Source organism: Eublepharis macularius, chromosome 1 (assembly GCF_028583425.1).
Source record: "Eublepharis macularius isolate TG4126 chromosome 1, MPM_Emac_v1.0, whole genome shotgun sequence".
Classification (NCBI taxonomy): Eukaryota; Metazoa; Chordata; class Lepidosauria; order Squamata; family Eublepharidae; genus Eublepharis; species Eublepharis macularius.
Genome location: NC_072790.1, coordinates 163,697,423 through 163,718,792, shown reverse-complemented (window position 1 = coordinate 163,718,792; position 21,370 = coordinate 163,697,423).

Here is a 21,370-nt window from a genome sequence, read left to right as displayed (position 1 = left end):
GTCTCTCCTAGGGCACAATATCATCTTCTTTTGCTGTCTTTGTAGTACTCTTGCTTTTCTTGAAATCCCTGTTTTCCTGAAATATCTCCAAACTGTGAAACTTCTTTCTTAGAGTTTATATCATTTGTAGTAGGAGAACCACATACAGCTTCCTCAGTGGTAGTATCAACAAGGATATAGTCATATTCTTGTTCTATAATTTCTTTTTGTGTACAAAGGTATTTCCAGAAGAACCCCTCCTGTTTTGCTTGCTCCTTAGTTCTTTCTGCATTTCATTTGTGGAACTGAGATCCAGATGGTTGTTTTTTATCAGCTGTAGATCCCTAGAAATATGACTATATTTCCTAAATTAGTTGAAGATCAGTCCAGGAATAAGCCAGGACTGTAGTTAGCACAAATCCACTCACTCCAAGCCAAGCAAGACCAGGAGAAAGTTTGGTTTAGGGTGGAACATGTTGCATGGGAATGAAGCTAGCCAATTATAGGGTGAGCAATAGTGAGGTTATAGTAGTATGTCAATCCATGTCATGTGACCCTTCACTCCAGGCTTTGCTGCTGGTGGAACAGATCAGCTAGTGGACTGGAGGATCCTTGAAAACTTTACCACAATTGTATCTTGAGTATTAGTCCTCCTTCCACTGCCCCTTCCCCTGTTTATTAATTTTTGTGGCTGAGACCATACACTGGAGCTATAGTTGTTGAGTCCGAGGGGTTGTTTTTGCTGACTCTAAGTATAGCTTTAGGGAAAGGTGTATGGGAGCAGTTGCAAAGTTCTTAGTGCACTTTTGCAAGTGATAGAAATATATAATTTTTTTATAAGATTTTATAATTAATTATATTCCATAGCACTGTTGTGGTATTTTTCTTAAAATAAAAAATATACATTGTCAGTTACATTTTTTCAAGAAATTAATCTATATAAAACTGTGCCCTTCAGGTCAGTTCTGCTCCCCTCTGAGGTCTGCGCCCTAGGCAGCCACCTAGTTGGCCTAATGGTAGAAATGGGGAAAGGGGGCAGCCTTGTCTAGTTCCTCTTGCTTGATGGGTATCTGTTGAATGTATGTTGTTAGTCCTAACTATAGCTTTTGGAGAAAGATAAAGAGAATTAATGGCATTTTAGATTTGGTCATCAAAACCCATTTTTAGAAGTAAGAGTTTTAGATATGGTATTTCCATTTTATCAAATGCCTTTTCTATATCAAAGGCCAGAAGTAATGCAGGGGTTTTGTATGCTTCACAGAAGATAATTGTATTTAAAATTTTACCTGTATTATCAATAAGATTCCTTGTTGGCATAAAGCCATTCTGGTTAAGGTGAATGTAGTTGGTTGTTTAAATTTAGACAATCTATTGGCAAATATGGTTGTAAAGATCTTTTAGTCTTGATTCAGTAAGGATATTGGTTGGTAAGATATAGTATTTGTAATATCTTTGTCCTTTGCGGGAATAACTACTATTTCAGCCTCTTACCGAGATGGAGAGATGCTACTTCTGCCATAACAGAGTTGTATGTGGCAGTTAGTGGGGTTGAAAGTAGGTCAATGCATTTTTTGTAAAATTTGGTAGGGAATCCATCCCTGCCTGGAGCTTTCTTATTTTTCAAGGATTTGATGGTGTCTCTATCTTCTTGTTTTGTGATTGGTTGGTCCAGATATTGCTTTTGTTCTTGTGAGATTTTTTTCAAATTTCCTGTGATGATAAATAATTTAAAATATGATTAGTGTCAGGATTATCTGATGTACAAAGGGTTTGGTAATATTCAGAAATACATTGGCTAATTTTTCAGAATTAATTTCAGCTTTTCCTTGGGCATCTTTAATAACTTGTATAGAATGGGAGGAAGTTTTTTCCTTTAATTTCCAAGCAAGTTATTTTATAGTTTTAAGTGGTCACAGCCAATATTTTTGTTTAATATAAAATAGTTGTTTTTGAATTTGAGAAATCTCTAAATTTTCCAGGAATTTTTTTCCCTATTAGGAGTTGTTCTTTTGCGTCTTCAACTAAAGAGGCACTCAAGGGGAACACTGCCAAACAAACAACACCCAGTTCCCCTCTATGATAAACTCAATATACTGAAGAAGTCAAAAGTACTACAAAACAAGCTATGAACCAAGCAATAATGTCTCACAAGATAATAATCAATCAAACAATTTACCAATCATAAATAGTTTACCAATCATAAATAGCTATCAGATAATGCACATTCCAATCAGTAGTATAATACATGAACCACTATACAACCAGAACCAAGTATGAATGAGTCTTTCAAATGAAATCTTTAAAGAAGGAAATCTTTCAAAAAGGAGTCCTGGATAATCACAGTCATTCAAAATTCAGCTGTCAAGAAGTCCAAAGGCACAGGAAGAAGAATGTGCAGTATCAGGGCTGATATTTTTACCAGCTGCTTCCAGGATTTATTGGACCTTATTTACACCACGGATACCATCATTTGGACACTGGTGGAAGGAATGGCTGACATTCATCACATTCTTCTTTTGAATAAATTTTGATATTTTGACTTACCAATTGTGATAATACCATTATCCACATGAATTTTGCATGTGAAGTAATTGTTTTGCATCAATTATAGCACTATTTCCAGCTTGGTTCCTTTAAGAATCCAGTCAGCTAAAAAACACAAGAAAAGCCAGTTAGTACATCTTTCTGCAATATCCTTCCAGATTAATCTTCAAGAGAAGGTTTGTAGTTTTACTAATAAACACAGTAAAAAAGAGCTTGCCTCTTTCTTGTTTATAGGAAACCCTACCCCTTTGACAAAAGGAACTTGTTTGGTAGTGATTATGTGACATGTTTTCTTTTTAGTGGTTAAATTGGGTTGAGAATCAAAGTTCTACCCCTTGGGATGGTACAAATGCTTTCAATAGATGAGAAAGCATAAGAGCCATTCATTGATCTTAGCAGCTTAGGAACTGTATTGTTAATTATAATTGCTTTGACACTATATGCAGTAAAATTTAAAAGGTCATTTGGAGAGGAGTGATACAAATGTTCACCGCTGACACATTGATTCACCCATGCTGAACAAAAGCAGAATCGAAAGCCAAGGGAATCAAGTGCATTCTGCGCGAAGACAGCTCGTCAGGTTATTTTGATCTACACGCATCTCTCCACAATGAAAGCTGCTTTCTCAGTAATCATGCTTTGCAGTATCACCCAATAAAATTTTAAAAGCTTGTATATGTACACTCACACCTTGTTCAATGCGTTTATATTTTGTATCACTTTTATATTTACCAAAATACTTAAGTTCATAGGTCAAGAGAGGGTGTCATGGAAATATGGATAATTAATTAAAATTTTATTGGTTTTATATTTATCTATGTTATCACATGAAAAAGTTGTTAGATTTCTTCATAAGATAACAGATAAAAATGCTAACCTTAGTAGCAGATCAGGATTTTGGCTGAAAGAAATCTCATGAAGATCTAGGTGGAAAACTTACTCTTGTAATGTGTGCTATGGGAACTTGAATGCATTTCATAGTTAATCTGATTGACTTAGATTTCATTAAGAAATGTTAGGAAACTTAATTCTTGTGTTTATCTGTTCTGTTTTTGTAGGCTTTATTTAAATAAGCATTTTTATTTTGATACCTCACTTTATGAAAAAGACTAGAATTTGAGCAAAACTCAAAAAGAGCAAAACTTGTTTTCAGGTTTCACTTAAACGATTTAAAATAAAACCTTCAGCCCACTGGGTGCGGGCCGGAGACTCCAGGTTGTGGCTATGCCACTCCCCATGGCCCTGCTCAATAAGGTGTGTAGGGTGCGCAAGAAGCAGGAGGTGCACTGGGCCCCCGATTGGCAATCTGGTGTTCAGGCACATACCAGGCTACATCGGTCTGTATGTGGGGAAATCAAAACTCCTGGGCACTCATAAATCCAACCCCAAGAGTGCCAGTCTTTTATGTGTTGCCCAAGATACATAAAAACAAATTCCCTCCACCAGGTAGACCAATTGGGCTTGATGGGCTTTTGGCACTCACATCTTGCTTGTTTGTCTTTCCACCTGCAAAAGAAAAAAAAGGAAACAGAGTTTAGAGATTAGAACTCATATGATGATCTATCTTACTATCTACTCACCTTGGATGTGGTTCTTCTCCCTGGAGCTTCGGTGCCTAGCACTCCTGAATTAAATAAGGGGGAAAAAAGAAAGAAGGAGAACTGGTTTTTTACTGTTTTTACTGAGAGAAGGGCTGATGACAATGTCAAACACAGAAGTTTGTTGTTTTTCAACTCATTTTATTAAACTGGAAAATGTGCCATTGTTTCCAGTCTGGAAAGGGAGCCAAAGCATTTTGCACAGCCCTCCTTCTGCACTCCCAGGGGTGAGGCTGAGATGTGGACTGCTTTGAGATATTGCTTCTTGAGCTGGATCTGAATGTCACTCACAGAGGATTATGGGGGAGGGGGAGGCAGCAGACATGCTCAGGACATGCCTGCAAGAGAAAGACACGCATGTGGGCTTTGCCTTGGTCCATGGCCGAGGCAAAGTCCACATTCCAACATCTGAGAAGATGCACATAGTAGAGAGCGGCAGTGGCAGCAACCAGCTGATGCAAGACCCTCTGGTGAGGATTCGCTCTGCCTTGGGGTGCTTTTAACTTTAAGGGAGAAAATGAGCAGGTAGTTACGAACACCTGGAAAGAAAAAGCAGGAGGAGTAATTAAATAATCTGAAAATTATGAAACATTAGAAGAGGCATAACATCACATGGGGATGTGGTAAATGCTAATCTTTTGGGAGGTCTCATGCATTTTGGAGAATACTAAAATGCCTTATATGTTGCCAGCCCAAGCAAAGATCAAGCTGACAAATGCATTTGTCCACCAAACTTTATCGTTGGATTCCAAAAGAGAACCCAGTTCCTAGTTTGACTCTCTTGCTTTTTGGCATAGCAAACACTATGTGAGGCTACAAGGAAATGTGTACTGTGGATTTGTCCTTTCTCCATTACCAGCACAACCCCCTTATTTTCCATCTAAAAGCCCTGAAAGCATAAAAAGATAGCTCGCATGACAGAACTCATGCTTACATAAGACTGAGAAAGCCTCTGCAATGCCATAGTCTGGTGGGTAAAGTGTTTTGTTCTCACCCCATCTAATTTTTAGAAACAGAATTTGGTTGAATTTTGGTTCCACATGATACTGGAGTTCCATGATTGGAATTTCAGATAGGTAATTTAGCCTTTAAAATTAAAAATGGGGTAGGGGTAGGTTGGGAAATTCCTGGAGATTTGGAGGTGGTGCCCACAGAAGGTGGGGTTTGGAGAGGGGAGGGACCTCAGTGGGATTAACAATATAGAGTCCACCCTCCATTTTCTTCAGCGGAACTGATCTATGTAGTCTGGAGATCAGTTGTGATTTGAGGAGCTCTTCAGGCCTCATCTGGAGGCTGGCAACCTTAGAAAGAGAGGGCCATTTGGATCAAAGTCAGTGGAAACAAAGAGAGGCTTAACTCTTTTGCAGTTTTCTTGATGGGAAATTATTCCTGCCCCCAGCTGCATTAAGCCCACAAGGGGAAAAATCACAAGTACTCAAGGCCTATGACTTACAGCAGTCAAGGGAGGAGAATCAGGGAAGTGGCACTAGAGTATAGAATTAGTTCTCTTGGTTAGCACCACACAAGATCAGATTCCCTCACAGTTGCTCTCTAGGGCCAAATTAGAGGTTTAGAGTTCCACTCATAGGACCTCACTGTCATGTATAGCATGGCTCTGAGAAAAAAAAATCAAGCATCAGAGGGCAATCAGGTAACACACAGAATAAAGCAGGATTTACTCCCCTCACCTGTGTATTCTAATTTTGTTTAAAACAGTTACCCCTTCTTCTTGAACTCTCCAAGAAATGAAAAAAACCTATCCACCCGAATTCACATATCTCTGTGCCCACTCTGCAACTGAGAATTTGCTTTGTGTCTAAAAATGGAACACGTTTTCTTCAGCCTGCCCAAAATCTGGAAGATAGGATTCCTTAGGTGAGGAGCACAAACTTGGAGAATTTCATCCTGGGTACAAAAAAAAAACCCTTTAGAGGGATATATGTTTTCAACTGAAATTAATCAAGAATAAGAAAAAGAATCAGGACAGGTCTAATAACTAAAAACAAATGTAAGCTATTAACAAGCAAAACAAACGGAAAACAATACTGCCATTCCAGCCAGGGGCTTAAGCCCCCCCTTAGGCTGGTGGCAGCCATTTGCCTCCCTGGCAGGATGAAGCCAGAGAGGATCAGCCCTGCTTCCTGGGCTTAGCTGAGGGGGCGGAGCTTCCAGGCAGCAGTCTGCCGCTCCGCCCTCCACAGCACAGTCTTGCCTCGTGCTCGGGTGAAGCAAGACGTGTGCCTTGCTTTCCAAGCACGAGGCCTTAATGGGCTGCGGAGGGCAGCGCGGCGGCGACCAGTCGAGGCGGCCGAGTGGCGCTGGTGCTGCCTTTTCGCCTGGCTTTTTTCCTGCGCCGTCTGCACGCGCGGGGCTGCGGTTTTCCCCCACTTCCCTCGTCGTTCTTGTTGGGGAAGGGAGAGCGGGCGGGTGGAGCAGGGGGCCCATCTTTGCTGGCGCATGGCCACTTTCGGCAGGCGCTCCGCCTTGGGGTGCGCCAGGGCTAGTGCGGGTGGGTTGATTAGGTGCCAGCCGTTTTTACAGGCGCGCAGCCCCTTGCGGGCGTTCCTCCCTGCTGGGGGTGCGCCTCTCCCGCCGCGGGATATTTTCACCGTGGCTGCCTGCTCTGTTCTAGGGCCGGGTTTGTGCTTGCGGCGCCGCACCTTTTTCAGTTAACGGCGGCCGCATTAGCTGCGGGGCTATTTTTGACTGCCTTGCCATTTTGGGGGCCGTTACTGCGCGTTGCGCCAACCTCGGGGCTGTTACTGCACGTTGCGCCAACCTCCCCTTAGGGCATTTTTGCAACTGCGGGACCCAGTGAGCAGGTTTTATACGGCCTGCTTTTTGGTAGTTGGTTCCCCACCAGACGTCTGGGTGTAAGTTTAGCTGCTCCCTATAGGGGTGGCGCTGCTCTTTTAGAAGGTTCTGGGCAACAATTTTAGCTGCTTCCTCCAGGGGGCAACGGTGCTCGTTTTGCAGACCCTGGGAGGCAGCTATTTCATTTAAAATCCCATAGGCGCTGGGTGTTGTGGCGGACATTTTAGGGGGCTCTAGGTGAAGGTTATACTACCATATAGCAGCTTTGGGGTCCTTGCTAATAAAGAGGCGGGTCCGCCCAGTGGGAGTCACATTTTACAATTCAGCCCAGTTAGGAGTAGCCTGGGATAATTGGGTGCTACATAGAGTGGTCTCCAGGTAACTGCAGTTAGGATGGCCCCAAAGAAAGGATTGGGTAAATCCAAGGGCAAGCAGCCCACCCCACGCCTGCCTAAACGGCCGGCTGTGGCCCTGTCGTCTGACGAGGACGATGACAGTTCAATACGGCGGGACATTTTATCCCGCATTGCTGCCTTAGAGCAGTCTAGGTCATCGTCCGCGAGGGCCACTGAGGTAGCGGGTAGAAGGCCCGCGCGGGCTGCTTCATGCGTGGCATCAATGGCTGACATTCTCTCTCGCTTGTCTGCATTGGAGGGAACTTCGGGTGGAAGTCCCATGATGCAGCTGATGGTGGCTGGTGGTCCGGTTCCTGGTGAAGATGTAGTTGCAGCGGCAGCCGCAGATATCGAAGGGAGCTGGCCGGTGGAGGCTGGGCAATTGGCTTTAGCGGTTCAGCCCCACGATGCAGAAGGTAAGTCTGAATGGCCCCACCAGGTCGGATCGTGGCCTTGGGCCCAGGGGTCCCAGACACTGCAACACAATGTTAACACCTCTGGCCTGGCGGCACCAGACTGGGCTCATTGGCTCAGTCCCCATCCCCAGTCGACAGGGGGCATGGGGTCTGTTCCCCCTTGGGGTAGTTATTTAGGGACACCGTGGGCCAATTATGGGCAGGTGCCCTATAGGTCCTTACCTGTGGGGGATACGGCTATGCCGCTGGGGGATCACCTTACCCCAGCCACGCGGGAGAAGATACTGCGTGGGGAATACGTGGACGTCTTTACCCTTCTCTTCAGGGATCTGGAGAGGAGGGATAAAGAGGACCTTGAGGATAGGGACAAGGAGCGCCTTAAGCACCGTAAGATCGATAGGACCTGGGCCAATTGGCTCCCAGGTTTCTTTATTTATGCAGGTGTTATCGCAAGGGTTCAACCGTGGAGGGCCGCCCCGCTCATTCAGTATATGGACATCATATACAGAGCGCATACTGACTTCGGCGGTGCAGAGTGGCTGCAATACGACGAAGAGTTTAGAATGCGGGCGGCTCTCAACCCTTCACTACCATGGGACCAGGTGCACCACCACCTGTGGATACAGCTCATGACCCCAACTAAATTTGGTTCGGGGGAGAGGTCCGACAGTGGCCATATCGTTCAGCGATCTGGTTCTGGACCGGCTGGCCCAGTTGCGTCTAGTTCTGGCCCCCGCGCGTTCGCGGGGCAGTTGGTTCAGCCCCGGCTGCTCTGTTTTGAGTTTACCTCGTGGGGGGTCTGCAATAGGAGGAATTGCCGTTACGGCCACGAATGCCCCATCTGCCGAGGGCCGCATGCCATTAGTGCATGTAGGAAGCAGAAGCCCTTTGGAAAAAAGGGTGGCGGCCCCGGTGGGCAACAGGGTTTTGGAAAAGGGCCCCAGCCCAATAAAGGTGAGGGTACTTAAAGCCATGTTGGCAGATTACCCCAGGCGGGCTGAAGCTCAGTTTCTGTTAGAGGGTTTTTCTATAGGTTTTCGCATTCCTTTTCAAGGACCGTGGTCCTCCTTCATGTCCGCCAACTTGCGTTCTGTGGTAGGCATGGAGGACATCGTTAGGTTCAAAATTGCAAAGGAATGTAGGGAGGGTCGGGTTTTAGGCCCTTTCCCTGCCCCTCCCGTGCCCAAGTTGAGGGTTTCCCCCCTGGGTGTGGTTCCTAAAAAGGCTCCGGGTGAATTTCGGTTAATTCATCACTTGTCTTACCCCAGGGGTGGGTTGGTAAACGATGTGATTCCTGAGCACTTGTGCTCAGTGCGTTACACATCATTTGACCAAGCCGTTAAGGTGGTCAGGCGTTGTGGCCGGGAAGCTGAAATGGCAAAATGCGACATCAAGTCTGCATTCCGTCTTCTCCCCGTGCATCCAGAGGACTTTGAGCTCCTTGGGTTTGCCTTTGAGGGTCAATACTATATGGACAGGGCCCTTCTCATGGGGTGCTCTATTTCCTGCGCAGTATTTGAGCACTTTAGCACCTTTCTGGAGTGGGCATTGCATCATAGGCAGTGTTGCCGTGACTCTGCCCACTATTTGGATGACTTTATCCTGGTTGGGCCCCGGGGGATGGGTCAGTGTGCGCGCCTTTTGGCTGACTTCGTCAGCCTGAGGAGCTAGGCGTTCCGCTGGCGCATGAGAAGACAGAGGGCCCATCAACTGTCCTGACCTTTTTGGGCATCGAGTTAGATACGGTGCAACAGACTTCTAGGCTTCCAGTTGAGAAGCTTTTAGATCTGAAGGCGCGATTGCGCGCTATGCTGGGGAAACGCAAAGTTTCCTTACTAGAGCTTCAGCAAGTAGTGGGCCACCTTAACTTTGCCTATAAGGCGGTGGCCCCCGGTAGAGCCTTTTTACGGCGTCTCTGTGACGCCATGGGGACCCTCCGGCTCCCGCATCACAAGATGCGCCTGAGGACCTAAGGGTCTGGCTTCAATTCTTGCAGGGATTTAATGGGGTGTCCTTTTGGAGACAGGAGCTCCTTTTGGAAGGGGAGCTACAAGTGTCTTCGGATGCTTCAGGGTCCATAGGTCTGGGGATTTATTTTAGGCGGCACTGGTGTGCCGCCACTTGGCCCGATGATTGGGTTGCAGACGGGCGGTGTAGAGATTTAACCTATTTGGAGTTCTTCCCAATCTTGGTGGCGGTTTATCTTTGGGGGGAAGAGCTTGCCAACCACTCTGTGCACTTTTGGTGTGATAATATGGCAGTGGTGCAAGTGGTGAACTCCCTTTCATCTAAATCGCCCCGGGTCATGACGTTGGTCCGCGCCTTTACCTTAAGGTGCTTGCACCTTAATATATTGTTTTCAGCCAGGCATATACCTGGTGTCAACAATGAGGTGGCAGACGCCTTGTCTCGTCTGCAGATGGACCGTTTCGACAGCTTGCCCCCGAGGCCAATTTGGTGCCAGCTCTGGTGCCGCAGGAGCTGTGGACGATTGGCAAGTGGAAGCCTCCAGGGCCATCCAGTTAGCCATTGCCCCTAGCACTGGGAGGGTGTATGACAGGGCGGTAAGGAACTTTGATGCCTTTAGGCAGGTTGCAGGCCTCTGCCGGGTCTGGCCCCTTCCAGCCGAGCATTTGGCGCAATTTTGCGTGACGCAAAGAGGTAAGGGGCACAGTGTTAAATATATTCACAGCCAGGTTGCGGCCCTAGCTTTTGCTGCGAAGGCCTGAGGGTTTTCAGATACCACGGGCGACTTCCACATTCGGAAGATGCTGGAAGGGTGGTCAAGGGAGTCTGCCACTCCCAGGGATGATAGACAACCCATCTCTCCTGGCATCCTTCAAGGATTGCAGGCTGTATGGCTGCAGGTCTGCAGCTCTCCTTTTGAGGAGCGGCTGTTTCACGCTGCCTCCTTACTTGCGTTCTTTGGCGCTCTTCGAGTAAGTGAGCTGGTCCAGCAGTCCCTTAGGGACAATTCTGGCCGTGCCCTTATGTCAGCAGATGTTAAATTTGTGAATGACCAGCTGATCCTTAGGATCAGACGGTCCAAGACGGACCAGCAGCAAAAAGGGGTGGACCTGGCCCTTGGCTGGTGTTCCATCGCCGAGTTGTGTCTGGTGGCAGCCTTGAGGTGCTATTTGGAGGCCCGTGGTGATCAACCCGGGGTTCTTTTCCGCCACAGTGATGGCGCCCCGTTGACTAGGTACCAATTTGGGCAGTCACGGGTAGGGGACTTCACAAGTTAGGTCTGGATGGGGTCAAATTTGGGACCCACTCTTTCTGCATTGGGGCGGCATCCACTGCCGCTGCCATGGGTTTCTCAGGGTCTGACATCCAGAAGGTAGGCCGTTGGCATTCAGGAGCTTATATGTCATACGTCAGGCCGCTTGAACACGGTAAATCATGTTGATTTGCTTTTTTGCAGGTGCTGTGGTTCGTCAGGAGAGGGTACGGATCCTCATCTGTGGCCACAGTATGATCTTCTGGGCGGCGCACCAAGCAAGAAGGTCCTGGATCGGGTCCCAGCTTGGCCTCAGCCGGTGGGCTACCATCGAGTGGCAGGGCAGAAGAGGCCTACGTTGGGCAGGGCTGCTGCCACTCTTGTTTGAGGGGAGGTCCGCCCCTCCTCCTCATATTCTGGTAGTTCACTTAGGGGGTAATGATCTGGGGCTACTGAAAGGGGTGGCCCTCTCTTGGCAGGCGCGGGACGACTTCCTGGAAATCAGGAGGAGATGGCCCGGCGTCCTAATATTTTGGTCAGCCATGCTTCCGCGCCGTGTGTGGCGGGAGGCATTGGACCGTAGAGCGATTGATAGGGCTAGGCGGATGGCCAACAGAGCCCTATTTAAAATAATGATGGGTGGGTTGGGGATTTATTTGCCCCATCTGCAGATTCGGGCCGAGTCTGTTGCCCTCTACAGAGGGGATGGGGTGCACCTCTCTTACAGGGGCAACAGCATTTTTCTCGATGACATACAGCAGGGGCTCAGGTTGGCTTTAAGCCATTTGTGGGGCACTGAGGCCTAAGCAGAGGCTTGGCCTCTGCGGTGGCAGGATTTAGCTAGGGATATATTTGTGGTGGGCCGGTGAGCACCCTTGGCACCTCCCCATTGGTGGGGAACTGGGGTCTTTCAGGAGCAGCAGGCTGCCATTCGGCCCAGCTGCAAGGTCAGACGCCCTTGGGTGGGGAACCCCTGGACAAGCCAGTCTCCCCCCGCTGCCGTTCGGCCAGGTGGGGGAGCTCTCCAGGGGCGATACACTCTGCCTGGCCAGGACGGATTGCAGCCATTCAAGGGATGGATCGCACCTGGTGGCAGCAGGTGCTCGCCCAGACAGGTCAGGGCGGGGTCCCAGTGAATGACCCCAGGGCCTGACCTGTACCGTTAGTTAGGCTCCTTGCCATATTTTCTTGTTGCTGTTTCATTTAATAAAGTGGCCCATTTTACCCAAACCTTTGTGTCTGACTCTCATTCCAACTAGGGGGGCAAACAATTTTTCTTATGCACTTCCTTTAAAAAGAGGAGGAAAGCATGGGACTGAGAATTGTAAGAACAGATAAACTGTAAATGGTAAAGTTAGTAGAAGTATTAAATTGGACAGGAATGACAAACACTTTGGTATGAAAAGCTAAGGTTGTGCATTTCCTGTAAGATTAGAAGGCTATCCTCTGGAGGCAGTGGGAGGTCACATTACTGGTACAAAGGAAATGGTGGATTTATTTTGTGTACACTTCAAGAGGTGGACGAAATAAGAAGCAAGGTAGTCAAAGAACAAAGAACATGAGCATTGTCATCCATCCCCAGATTGTTTATTCTAGACTTCGCCATAGAAGTGAATGGGTTACATTAGAATAGGAGGATTTTCTGAGGACAGCTTAATTATATTGTTTGGGCATATCCAAGTAAGAACCAGAAAGGAGAACTAAAAATAACTTATGTCTGTGAATCAGTGGGAGGGGGAAAGTATGCAGAGGGAAGGAGGAGTAGCAATATGAGAAAAATAGGACATAGAGCATTGGAATATTAGGCACCCATGAATTAATGACAAAGAAACAGCTGCCTTTATGACAGACAGTAAGTAGCCAAATGTAATTAATTTTCAGCTTCCCTCTATCAATTTAAGTCACACATTAAAATTGGAATAAAAGAAAGTGATTTAGAATATATGACAGTCAGTGAGATGTACTGATTAAAGTGTTGGACAAGGATCAGGGAGACCCAGGTTTGAATCCCCACTCTGCCATGGAAGCATGCTGGGTGACCCTGGCCCAGTCACATACTCAGCCTACTTTACCTTGCAGGTTTGTTGTGAGGATAAAATGGAGGCGAGGAGAACAATTTAAACTGCTTTCACTGTAAAGAAATGAAAGGTATAAATTAAGTAAATAAATATATAAATTAAATAAATATATTAATTAATGAAACACATGGGATTTTTATAACAAATATAACATCAAGTGCATATACTGTGAATGGTTTAACATGTTCTTACAGTTGTTTTGGGCTCAGTCAATGAAGGAGCAGGCAAAACTACACAAAGACATAATTCTCCATTGGCTTGCATTATATAAATCAGAAGAGTCATGGAGGGCCACATTGGTTTATTTAATTGAAACAAGTGCCAAGAACATTCCAGCTCAAGGTTGCTGGTGAAAAGCAACTTCCTTCAACCATGATTCATTTTCTCAAAGCTCATACTGTTCTTCAGGAGACAATCAGGCAACTATAAATTGCTATTAGTGAAAATGGCAACATTTTGAAAAATCTTTTTGCCTTGCTGTCATGTCTGTGCCCCATCCATGTCATTATTTGATGCTGATCTGATATTCTGAACCAGTGTTTAATGCTGTACTTTGATGTCATATTGCCAATGCCATAACTACTTTGCTTTCTTAGGCTTACTGAAGCTGCAGGTGTCTTATCTAACGGCTTTGGAGCTCTCAGTGCTGCTGACCTTGTACATTGCTCGCTCCCATTAATTACTGTGTTTCGACTTTAATCTTCTGCTTTCTCAGAGCCAAGCTACAAGTGACGCCTTACACAGGTTGGACACTTGTCACCTTCCCTCAAGTTTTGATGGGAAATGTAGGCATCCTGGTTTTGCAGCTGTAATGGAGATCCAAGCTGTAAAACCAGGATGCCTACATTTCCCATCAAAACTTGAGGGAAGCTGACAAGTATCCAACCTGTGTAAGGCGTCACTTGTAGCTTGGCTCTCAGTGGCTAGACTCGATAGTTAAAATATGTGAGAAGTTCTCAGGACTGGTTCGCGCCAAAAGTTATATTTTGCTGATGGGAGGGGGAAAGGAGTAATTGTGTTCTTTAAGAGGAATGGTTTTCACACGTTGCCATTCCTGTCAACCTTGCTGTTACTGCTTGTTGCTTACCTTGCTTCTAAGTAGTCCTGTGGACATATCTGTGGAAATGATCTGATTCCTGAATAAAACCTTTTAACCAAGAACCTGGATTCTTGCTGTAATGGTACAGGGGTCTATCTGCCATAGCCTGACAGTGATGAGAAGCTCAGTCCCAACCCTAACGTGGTATGGGATACATTTTTGTCCACCCAATCCAGTCCAATGAAAGAAGACACAGTAGACTCTGGTGGGATCCTAGCTGGAAGTCTCATAATTTGGCTAATAAGGAGACGCACAAACACATTGCACTCTTGCAGGGGAGGCACTTGCCTTTTGGAACTGTCTGCCCACTCTTAAGCAGAACAAGACCCAGGTGTCAGCAACCTTTTATAATTAAAAAGCCAAACTGTGCCAAAATTCAGAGTAAGGGAACAACAAAGAGTCAGTGTAAGAAAGCCCACTTGCATAACTGAAAATATAGAGTTTAACATTACTAATAACCCATAAAATTTCTACAGCCCAAATGCTGGTTGTTACAAGTCCTTTATTAGGAAGCGGCATACACAAAGTGTTACAGTACATCATAAATACAGATGGGAACAACCTGTGTATGTGTTTCAGAGAACTGGCACAAATTAACACAGTTTATACTTGGATTGCTGGCAACTCTTTCCATCATTTCCTTTTCTGTAGAGTATCTCTCAGAAGCCCTTCAGTCCCATAAAAATCTTTGCCTGCCATTCCTTTCACATACTGGTTATTATGGTATCCCATCTATTCCTTTAATATGCCTTAATGATTTATTTTCCCTTTTAAACAGCCATATTGGGTACCATACTGAGTCACATTTGGCCCTAGAGCCATAGATTGCAGGCCTCTGGATTAGCCCATCACTTTGTGACTGTCAGGTCCAGTATATATCTTAACTATACTGACTCCATTTTCTAATGCTTTTAGTGTTTAAGTGTTTTCTCCTCAGGTGCACCAGTTCCCAGGCAGCATTCCCACCAGAGGACTGTTTTGTCTAACACCGTTCCACCAGGCATTGGCCTTGAAGGAGAGCAGCTTCCCAGGACTGCAAGATGTTGTTTTGAGAACTGTGGGGGGAGGCTGTTCCAGATGGGTATTGTTACTCTGTATCCTATGCTTGCTCTTCATTGGTAACAATGATCATGTACCATCCTGAGTCTCCTATTCAGGACAGTGGACTATAATGGACCTTTTCTGCAATAAAGCTTCCTTTGCCAGACATTGGACTTATTCTTGCTTCTAAAGGGAATCTTGCAGAGAGTACCTTATTTAGCCACAGTCTGACATTTTGTTACCAATCATGTCTGCGTCGGGCCCAGCGGAATCCAAGGTTGTCCCGGACAGGGATCCTTTGTTTGATCCGTATGCGTCTCCCGACAATCAACCGGTGCAAACCCAAGACTCCCAGGAGCTGGGAGCAACCGGGAACGGAACCGGAGCCTCCACTTCTACCCTGCCTCTCATTGACTTCAGTACTCGAAACGAGACCGAAAGCAATCTCGGGGCAAGGCCGAAAGCAACCGCTCTCCCCTTGATCTCGGTGCCCACCCCGTCGGAGTGGGGAGCCAGACCCCGAGAAACCAGAGAGCGCCGGGCAGGTGGACTCCATCCACGAGTCTCGATGGACGGGCGCCGAAGCCTAGAAACCGTCCCGGAACTAGATAGCAGCCAACCATGGCGATATTGGAACAGGACGTTTGAGCAGATGGAGGGGGACACGTCTCGCCGAGGCGCCCTGAGTTGGGATTATTCCGAACTTGCCCCGTGGAAGGAGCCAACGGAAGTCCCTGAACCAAGTTGGGAGCAGATACGAGGTCGCACCTATGCGGTAGATACCAGCATCTCGGCCGTGACGGGTATGGCCAAGGGAATTCTAGCCGCGAGGTCGCGAATAGTTCAAGGGGACCCTCCTCCGTGGGGCCCTTTCTCCCCGGTGAGTACAGCGAATGAAGGTTCCCTGAGCGAACAACCAGGGCCAAGTCGTATACAACAATTAGAAGCTAAGCTGATGGATATGGAAGAAAGCTTGGCTCACGCCATTCATTTAATTTCCTCAATGGGGGCAGGGGAAAGACTGTCTCCTGAAGAGATGGCGATACAGATAGCTACCCTTCAAAGTGTCATCTCCTATCCGATGGAGGAAGTCCAGCAGCGGTCGTCGCCTACCGGCGGGGGGGGCACCTATCCTGGCGAATCGGGAGAACAACCCAAGGAACTTCCCCCTCAGCGGGAAACTCCACCGAGAAGGGACCACCCGGTTGTGCCATCCGGTGAGACTCCCATCGAACCTCCTATCACGGGAGGGGATGTGCCGCCAGACGAGACCCCCGTTGAGAGGCCTACGGAAGGGGAGGAAAAGCCAAGTGATACACCGGTGATACCCCCCCATACTTCCCCGAAAACGGTCCGGCCGGACCAAGCGGGAGCACCCGTGGCTCCATCAGGGGAGGGAGCCCCTGGTCAACCGCGCGAAACTGTTCCCGTCGGGCAACCTCCGGGAGATGGTCTACCAGCGCCAAAAGGCCAGCCGACGCTTCCCAGAACAACAACGCCCGGAGGGGCAAGCCCGCGCGGCCTTCCACCCATTCGGCCTTCGCCGCTGCGGCCCCTTCCGCTTCGACCACAACTAACCCCGCCGCTGCAGCCGATACGTTTGCCACTGGAACAACCCGTAAGACCGCCTCCGACCCAACCGATGGGACCTACACCACTGCGACCCCACCAACCCACCCCTCAGCGGCCGATTACTACTTCGCCACATCAACCTCAACCGCCAGCACCTCAACCGCTACGGCCAGCACCTCCGGCCTTGCCACCAGCCCTGCCGAGAGCACCGCCACCAGCCCTGCCGAGAGCACCACCGCCAGCCCAGCCGAGACCGGCACCCCCGGCTCAACCGGTGAGGCCACCGCCAGCACAACCGGGTCCCCTCATACCTCAAGTGCCATTGAGGCTTCCGGCGGACTTCTACCCAGCCCCGGCTCCGAGGCAAGACCTCCCAATGGGTTGGGTGAAACTAGACGCCACTTTTGATGGGGATCCCTCCAAACTGGGCTTTTTTCTAGTGCAAGTCGTGCAATTCTTCAACCGGTGGGGACACCTCTTCGGCAGCGAGGCCAGCCAAATTGAACACCTCGGCTCCCGTTTACAAGGGAAAGCAGCGGACTGGTACGTAGGACTATATAATATCGGGGCCCCAGAACTCGATACTCTCCAGGGGTTGGTGGATGCTATTAGAGCACAATATGAAGATCCCTTAGAGGAAACCAGGGCCCGAACAGAATTGCAGGCCATTAAGCAGGGCAGCATGGCAGCGAGAGACTATATCACGAAATTCCGACAATTGGCTGCCAAGTGCCCCAGGTGTGAGGAGTCCACAAAAATTATTCTGTTCAAACAAGGACTTAATCCGAGACTTTTGGACAGAGCCCTCATGCAAGACAATCCCCCTACGCTGTTAGGTTGGATTCAACTTGTTTGCGAAGTGGAAAATCGCATTTTAGAAGTCCGTTTGGTTGAGCAACAACAACAAACGGGACAAAGAAAACCATTGACCTTACAAAAGGGAGCTCGGGGAGCTGGTTACGCCACCCGTGGAGCGAGAGATGCTAGATGGCAACAAGGGCTGTGTTTGCAATGCGGACAGGCTGGTCACTTTGCAGCACAATGCCCCTACCGGCCTGTGCAAAGACCTCCGCTCCAATTACGGCGTCCAACCCTTGCTCCGTTCCCTGCGCTCCAACGCCCGACTCCAGCTCCACGAGCAAACAGAGGCCGCGGCGCTTCCCAAAGGCCAGCCTCAGAAAGAGGGCTGGAAGCGGAAGAAGTTATGGAATACGATCCCGCTTCCCCATCTGCAGAAGTCAATCCAGAAAGTCCCCAGTCGGGAAACGAGATGGATCTGTCGTAAAAGGGCCCAAACGACAGATCCGCCCCAAGCCCGTCCCTGCACGGAACCGGCCACCTGGGTCCATTTTATTCATGCCAGTGACTTTAATCAACCCAGAGAGAAAAATGCACATTCGGGTGCAAGCTCTTATTGACTCGGGTTGCTCAAGAGACATCATAGCCCCAGCTCTAGTCAATGGACTGGTCTTACCAACTCGGGATTTACAAAATCCAGTAATTTTTGAACAAATGGATGGTACCAACATGAATCCGGTCACGACTGAAACCATCCCAGTGATCACAGGCATGGGACAACATTGGGAAAAGAGGTCCTTTGTCATCAGCTCTACTGCCAAGTACCCGTTAATTCTAGGCAGCAAATGGCTATGTGATCACAATCCCTACATAGACTGGGCTCAAGGATGTATTACCTTCAATCATGCCAACTGTAAAAATCACCGTTGGAATCAAAACTGGGGCGAAGACCCAACTTATAAAGAAAAGGCCCTCCTCACCCAAGAAGAAGTCAACCAAATACCTGAACCGTACTGGCCTTTTCTGAATGCTTTCTCGGAGGAGGAAGCTGATACTCTACCCCCGCACCGAAGAACGGACTGTGCGGTGGAAATTTTACCCGGAGCCTCCTTGCCTAAAGGACGACTCTATCCCATGAGTCTCCATGAACGTGAAGAGCTCCGGAAATTCATCGACACCAACCTCCAACGAGGGTTCATCCGCCCAGCCTCTAGCTCCCACGCCGCTCCAGTTCTCTTCGTGAAAAAGAAGGATGGGGGGCTCAGACTGTGCACGGACTTCCGAGGACTAAATGCAGTGTCCACCAACAACGCCTATCCTATACCGCTCATCCGAGACCTTCTCAACGTCGTGGCCCAAGGTAAGATCTTTACGAAATTAGATTTAAAAGATGCTTACTTCCACGTTCGTATCAAGGCAGGGGATGAGTGGAAAACCGCGTTTAATACGCCCCTCGGACAATATGAATACTTAGTTATGCCTTTTGGATTGACGGGAGCCCCGTCTGTATTCATGTCCATGATAAACGAAGTTCTACATGAATTTCTATACAAAGGGGTGGTAGTGTACCTTGATGATGTTTTAATTTATTCCGACACCGAGGAAGAACATGTTCAAATGGTACAAAAGGTCCTGGCCACCTTGATGAAGAATAAACTGCCCATCAAATTGTCCAAATGTGAATTCCATAAAACCGAACTCACTTACCTTGGATATTGCATCTCACAAGAGGGGTTGAAAATGGATCCAGCCAAAATACAGGCGATCCAGACTTGGCAAACACCCACCACCCGCAAAGAACTGCAATCCTTCCTGGGTTTTGCCAACTTCTATAGAGACTTCATAGCAAATTTTGCCCAAATCACACTCCCCTTAACAGAGTTGCTGAAAACCAAAGAGAAAGGGGACCAAGCCAAAAAACCCTCTGCTAAACTACAATGGACCCCCGATTGCCAAACGGCCTTCGAATGCCTAAAAAAGCAATTTGTAACGGAACCCATCCTCTCCCACCCCAACGAACAGTCCCCCTTCATAGTACAGGTCGACGCCAGCGATACGGCGATAGGGGGGGTTTTGCTACAGAAGGGGGAGGATGGGAAATTGCGGCCTTGTGCATTCCTGTCTAGAAAGTTCTCAGAGGCAGAAAGGAATTGGAATGTGTGGGAGAAGGAGGCCTTTGCAGTGAAAGCAGCTCTCACTAACTGGAGGCATTGGCTGGAGGGAGCGAGATACCCTTTCGAGGTCTGGACAGATCATAAAAATTTGGAGGCCCTCCGAAGCCCCCGCAGACTGAATGCCAAGCAATTGCGGTGGGCAGAATTCTTTTCCAAATTCAACTTCACCCTCAATTATCTCCCGGGCAAAACTAACTTTTTGGCGGACGCCCTATCGCGCATGCCCCAACATAAGAGCAAGCGGGCGGAGACTGTCGACACGGTCTTCTCGCCTAAGCAACTTGGGGGCGTGGTGACTACTCGCAGCCGCGCTAAGCTGCCCCTCCCGGCCGACCAAGAATGGAAATCGAAACTTAAAACTGAAGTGGAGAAGGAGGGGAATAAAGCTCCGCGAAACAAACTAACCCAATCCCCACAGGGGGATTGGCTAGCTGGGAGCAAGTTTTATGTCCCGGACAGCCTTAAGTTGGAAATCTTGCAGCGCTGTCATGATGCTCCCACTGCTGGACATTATGGGTATCTGAAAACTTTACACCTAGTTCAAAGACAATTCTGGTGGCCGGGCATGCGCAAAGACATTTCCCAATACGTTAGTTCCTGCCCTGTTTGCCTCAGCGCTAAAACCAGAAAAGGGAAACCTCCGGGTCTCCTGCAACCATTGGAAACACCGAACAGGCCCTGGGAAGTAATCTCCATGGACTTTATCACTGATCTGCCTCTTTCAAAAGGACATAATTGTATTTTAGTTGTGGTAGATCTGTTCTCCAAACAAGCCCATTTTATCCCCTGTACTACTATACCCTCCGCTCGAAAACTAGCGGATCTGTTTCTAAAACACATCGTAAAATTACATTCTTTTCCGTCCAAGGTGATTTCGGATCGCGGCGGACAGTTCGTTGCCAACTTCTGGCGGGAGCTTTTGAAAATGTTGAATATTGAACAAGGTATCAGTTCAAGCCACCACCCACAAACCGACGGGCAATCCGAAAAAACAAATCAGATATTAGAACAGTTCCTTCGTTGCTACATCAATTTTCAACAAGATAACTGGGTGGACCTTCTCCCTCTAGCTGAATTCTCCTATAACAACAGTGTACACGCTTCAACGGGAGAAGCCCCCTTCAAAATTGTATATGGGACTCACTTCAATCCCTTCCCTTTGGACGCACCCCCTCTCCATTCCTCTAAATTGCCAGATGTATCCTCATGGTGGGGGGAGGCGGTGCAGCAATGGACTATCATTAAGAGACACCTTGAAAAAGCCAAACTGGATTACAAAAAGTACGCAGATCGCCATCGTGTGGCCGAATGGGAATTACAACCAGGAGATCATGTGTATATTTCCACAAAGAACCTAAAGCTAGCTCAGACAAGCCGCAAACTCGCTTTGAAATTCTTAGGACCTTTTCCTGTGCGCAAGGTAATAAATAAAGTGACTGTCGCTGTAACATTGCCCAAGAACCTTCGCCATGTGCATGATACGTTCCATGTCAGCCTTTTGAAGAAAGCTCCCACCGACAACAAATGGCATATCAAAGCTCCACCCATTCCAACTTTAATTGACGACCAAATACACTATGAGGTACAACAAATTTTGGACTCTAAAATCAAGAGAAATCAGCTTTTTTACCTCATTAGGTGG